Source organism: Schistocerca piceifrons, chromosome 3 (assembly GCF_021461385.2).
Source record: "Schistocerca piceifrons isolate TAMUIC-IGC-003096 chromosome 3, iqSchPice1.1, whole genome shotgun sequence".
Lineage (NCBI taxonomy): Eukaryota > Metazoa > Arthropoda > Insecta > Orthoptera > Acrididae > Schistocerca > Schistocerca piceifrons.
The window spans coordinates 829,618,836-829,624,953 of NC_060140.1; positions in this window are offsets into that span (position 1 = coordinate 829,618,836).

A 6,118-nucleotide genomic window follows, 5' to 3' on the forward strand; every position below is an offset into this window, starting at 1 on the left:
TAAAGTCATAATTAATCTCATTTTTGAAATACTTCATTACTTTCTTCCTTCTTTTGTTCACCCCAAAGCAATATCCTTTGCTGATTACACTGTTCATTCCATTCAAAAAAATCTGTAATTGTATCTCACTTTAAAGGGCATAGCAAAGTCATCAATGAAATACTTACATCTTTTCACACAGAAATTTAACCCCACCCCTGAAACTGTATTACTGTCACAGCCTCTTCAGTGTACAGCTAGAATAGTAGGGAGAAAGATTACATTCCTGTCTTATGCCCATTTCAATCTGAGCACATTTGTCTTGGTCTTCAATTGTTGTTGTTGCCTGTTTATTATTGCATGTCTTGTTTATTGTCCGTTGTTTTCTATGTCTTACACCTCCTCTTTTTCTAATAATTCCAAACCTTTTGCATTATATTAAACTGTCAAATATTTTTTATTGGTGGGAAAATAATACGAAGCTCTGTGGATTATACGTGTCTTGCCTCCATTATTTAATACAGAGTCAATACTGCCCCTCTGCTGCCTTTACCTTTCCTAAAGCCAAACAGATTGTCATCTAACAGATTCTCAATTTTATTTTCCATTCTTTTGTGTATTATTCTTGTCTTTAACTTGGTTTCGAGAGCTGTTAAGCTGATTGCACAATAGTTCTCAGAGTTATCTGTGTTTGCTATATTAGGGAGTGTGCAGATGATACTCTTTTGGAAGTCCAGTGGTATATCTCTAGTATCGTAGACCCTGTGCACAAACTTAATCATTTGATTACTATTCGCTGGCTGCTGTGGCCGTGCGGTTCTAGGCACTTCAGTCCGGAACCACGCGGCTGCTACGGTCGCAGGTTTTAATCCTGCCTTGGGCATGGATGTGTGTGATGTCCTTAGGTTAGTTAGGTTTAAGTAGTTCTAAGTCTAGGGGACTGATGACCTCAAATGTTAAGTCCCATAGTGTTTAGAGCCATTTGAACCATTTTTGATTACCATTACCCCTCAATTGTTTTAAGAAATTGTACAGATATGTTACCTATTCCTTCTGTCTTGTTTAACTGCAAGTTTCCAGAGCTGCAACAAACTCTAATACTGGATGTCTGATGCCTTCTTAGCAGGCAGTCCCTCTCTCTTGTAGAGATCTTCATCATACTTAAAGTTGACAGGTTTGCTTGTAATTTTGTTGGAAGTAGTTTTGACTTCTTTATAAGCTGGATGTGTGCATCCACGATACACTTCTTTTTCGCTTTGTTCATTTTTCCTGCAGCCATTTCACTTTTGTGTACACGTCTTTCCCACTGATTTTATTCCCAAGTAACAAAACTCATCTTGAGGATGAAGTTCATTGTTGCATTTGTGTGTTTCTTGCAAATAAAATTGTATTTGGATAGCTTTTACTTTGAACAAACTTAATTCCTTTTCTCTGCATTTCTGCTCAGATATGTTTTGACGAAGTTACAGCACCACACATGTTAACCCTGCACCCTCCCTGCTTGTATTGAATTCTGTGTGGCACATATCTTGGTCTGAGAGTGCTCTTATGTTAGATCAGTGGCAGATAACTTTGTCAGTGCATGCTGGTACATTGGTACTTGAGCAGAAGGTAATCATTTTGATCCCTGTTAATGGAATGAAATTTATTTATATGTGTTTACCTAGCAAGGGGTAACATTGCACCAATGTTCTGAGTTTAATTCAAATACCTCTCTCAGTATCTTGTGGAGTGGAGGTATGTGACACTATGATAATAACCTGTACACCTCATAAACAAAAAAGGCCCTCATAAACACTACACAACAATATACACACAATCACCACAGTCATTTGTGCTAGAGACAACTCTTATACTCCTGTAATTTTTCTTTGGCTGTGTGTGCTGCAGTTGAAGACAAATTTTTCACTAGATATGCAAATATGGACTGTCGACTTAGTAAATTTGTGTAATACTTTGGGATGGGGCATTTCAGTGCCAGATGCCGACAGCTAAATTGTGTGTTTGTTTCAGTAAATCTGTTAAAATATTTGAGTCTTACACCAACAATTATTTTGCTTTATTTAGGTAGTTGTAGATAGAATGCTAAACTCTAGTGGAGCAGGCTGTATGGAGGACTCAGTTGCAGTGCTGATAATGCAGGCTTCGTATTTGCCTGAAGAGAAAACAACAAACAGAATTAGAATATGTGGTGTGTGGGCTTCAACCCCCTCCCTCCTTTACCCCATAGAAGTCCATTGTTGTTCCTTCTGATTTACGATATCCAAGTTGGGTCATAGAACTGTGATTTTGTACGCACATATGGCATTAGTGCTGCCACCATATATCCCCTCAATGAGTGGAGGAATTGTTTAAATGCTTACGTAACTGAAATGTTGTCACACAGTGAGGTTAAAACTAACAGCAACTGTATACAGTTAATAAATTGGAAGCCCAAATTCATATTAGTTGACACAGATTTTTTTTGCTTTTGTGAGTATGAATGCAGTCAATTATGAAAGTGTGGTTTTGATGGCTTGAACATTTCTCATTCCAGTTTAAAGCGGTACTGATTTTAAAATTGTAATCACTGTGCTTTCTCTGTAAGCAGACATGTGGGTTCAATGTCAGTGAAAAAAGAATTATTGGAAATTAGTACAGTTGCAGTGCATCCTCAGTAGACAGTGGCATGAAACAGTCTGTAAAATGGCCCTTCTTGCTTATCTTCAATATTTGTATTTAGTGTTATCAAGCAGACTTATGAAACATGCAGTTTTTTATTTGGATTCATTGTATATCATAATGCATATTTTCCACAGCTTCATAATCTCATTTGTTTTTATTCCATCAACATAGAGTATCTGGTTAAGAAAGTGACTTATCACCTGTGCCATATACCACTACTTACATGTTTTCCAGTGAAGCCTGGGATCTGTCAATGCCTCTTTTTACTTTCAGTGGCATGTTTATGCCTCTGGACAGTGATGCAACTCCACGAATGCAGCTGCTGGGCAATAATTACTGGCAAGCAGGAAGGTGAGAGTTTTGTTCTCAAGGTTCTTCAAAGAGGCAGTGACCCAGTGGTGCACGTGGAACTGCAAATAACACAATGAAAGTAGTGTCTGGAACAGTAACTGAAAGACCAGCTGTTTTACTTCTTGATACATGTAGAAGCACTACACCAAGCTGGGAACCTGCAAAATGTGTTCTCATTTACTTGGTGCTATGGATTTCTCAGTTTGTTACAGCCTACAAAAAGACTGATTATATCCAATCTTTCGAGGGACACACTTCACCAATAAACTTCATATTGTGCAGTTTCAAACTTACTTGAAAACTCTTACATTCTCATGATCATAAATCATTCTTACTGGTAAGTAGATTGTAAAATTGTAGTGTTAGGTTGGCAGGACACTACAGTTCATTAGAATTACACTGGAAATGACTACAGCAGTTGGTGGTTTTGGTTTATAAAATAAGCTATATTCAGATCTTTCATCACAGGCTTACTGAAAAATCTGCAACTGTTGTAATTGAAGATTTTTGAATAAATTGGTGACCACAAAAAATGATTCTTCAAATCCTGATTAATAACAAATAACCTGTTGAAACAAGAAATGATCATTTTGTGCAACTTATTTTTATCCAGCTGCCTCATTGCTAGAACTTAATGCAGTGCTCTATTTACCTCGGTCTTGCAAAGATGATTAACAGTCTAATATTGCGTAGAAAAAAAGGAACGGAGCAGTGCCACAAATTATTAGCATTGTGTGTGTGTGTGTGTGTGTGTGTGTGTGTTGTTGTTGTGCTTCGAGAATTTCAGAAATTTCAGAGGATATTCTAGAATCACTTGGCCTTCCACTGTTTCAGACACATATTTTAGGTATGAGTAGGAGAAACGAGTTGGCTGACTGCACATAGTTTTTGTACGTGCAGGTCAAAAAGAACTACCATGAGGAAAAAGATGGACACAGTGGCCGAACGGTGGCAGACAAGTACTTGCTGTATGGTACACAGAGTTTCCTGTACAGGCAAAGAACAACAAGAAAAGTTTATGTAGTATTCTGTGCTCTTTAATGTATACGGTTACTGTAAGAAGACTAGTGGACAGTTGAAGTAGTTTCCTAAGGACTCTCATGAATTGGACTCGGTTGGGACTAGAGATTCTTGAATTACTCTGTCTAGGTTATGATTGGAACGAGACACATGAAAAGATATTTTGAAGAAGTGTAAATGACTAATGTTCAAAGAATGAGTCAACTTGCTGAAGTTATTTTTATGAACGTTGAAAATATATTGTGATTGAACTGGAAAGTATTCTAAGAGTACCAAAGTTTCCAGAATGAGAAGACGAGATACTGGCAGAAGTGAAGCTGTGGGTACCGGACGTGAGTCGTTTTCGGTAGCTCAGATGGTAGAGCACTTGCCCGCGAAAGGCAAAGGTCCCGAGTTCGAGTCTCGGTCGGGCACACAGTTTTAATATGCCAGGAAGTTTCGGTACCAAAGTTATTTCAAGAAAATTCAAGTAAATTCCTTTAACCAGCACCATATCTTCAGAGAAGAAGCTTTTGAGAGATCGAGGTAGCGGATTAAATACAGAAGAGGATCGGTTACACACAATGGGCTAGTTGACTGAACTGAGAGACATGTGTCTTGCACCCCAGCACCACACCGTCTCTCGATGTTGTCCAGACAATGTTTGTTTGTTTGTGTGTGTGTGTGTGTGTGTGTGTGTGTGTGTGTGTGCCATTTAGTTGCACAACAAGAAGTAAATATTATAGCTCTGACAAAAAATGTATTATACCATATCCCAGAGAATTTATGGTTAAACATAGTGTAAGAAAATTCTGTAATAAATAAAACTATGCACCTCAGACTCCAAAGGGTAGCAAGTGAGCAGCAGCTTGTTATTTAATGTAACATACGTGTTGCAAGCTCAAATTAGGCTTGTTCGTGTGCCAAGCCAGTATAACAACACTAGTCACTGATTACAACTAAATTTTCAGATACTAACTCAAAATCTACTGATAGGTTTCGGATGAAAGTATGAAAATATGGTTTTACTAGTAATACACTATTTTATTGCAAACTTAGAAAAAACGAGAGGAACATGTTACTATTACCACAAATAGCTCTCCAGCGAGAAATATTCTTGAGGGAATACCTGACGTTATTGACTTAACTTATTTGCTCTACGTGAGTTACATGCGGGCTAATATGTTTGAGATTCGTGCTTTTTCCGAACAGTCGTTTGTTTATTTTGCAAACAGGTTTGCAGTTACAGCAAAAGCGAATAGGTTTAGTATGGCATCCAGCTGACAAGTTACCAAAATCTGCATCCGGACTCTTTTTTTCGTTTCTGGAGAAATGGCGGTTGGTTCAAGATTTCCGCGTTCTTCGAAATAATGCCCGTACGAGTTTGAGGTCGCATCAGCCGAAGCCGCGACCGTTATCGAACTGCTCACAGCCGACGGCCCCAGCAGGGACCTGCGCGTACGCGGATGTCGCACTGCGCAAGCGCAACAATACACGACAGGCGGAACGTCACAGCAAAGTGCTCAAAACCACGAGACGTGCGCTACGCACGCGGAGTGACTCAATTGAAACTCGTTGCCGACGTCAGTTGGTAACCGGTCGATTGCGAATCACTTCCTGTGTAGTTCAATGGGACTCCGCAAAAGGCGAGACTGCTGCGTGACTCATCACTACTAAATCGTTCGCAACGCATCACCAACCAACTGCCAGCGGCTCGACTTCTGCGTTGCCTAATGATCTGTATTGCGTCTTTGACCTCTGTATTGGTTCAGTATTAAGACGAACGAGCAGGTGGTGAACTTTAGCTTTGTACGGCAAGTAGAAAAAATCCTATTTTGTACAAGTTCCCAAGCTACTTAATGAAGGATTGATAGAACGCTAAGTGTGAAATGAGAAAAGATCACTTGGCAGGTACATCTATTGTTTAAAAGAAAATCACCTACACGCCAGTGGGACCAAATGTGCAAAAAAAAAAAAACCTTTCCAGAGACTGCGACTTTTGAGCTGAATGAAGTCAGCCAACCTGTACAATTCAAGTTTTGCCTGCCTGAGAGAAATTTCCAGGTGATGCCAGATTCTCCTCTACAGCTGCTTCATCAAACAGAGGCCAAAGTGGAGGCCACCT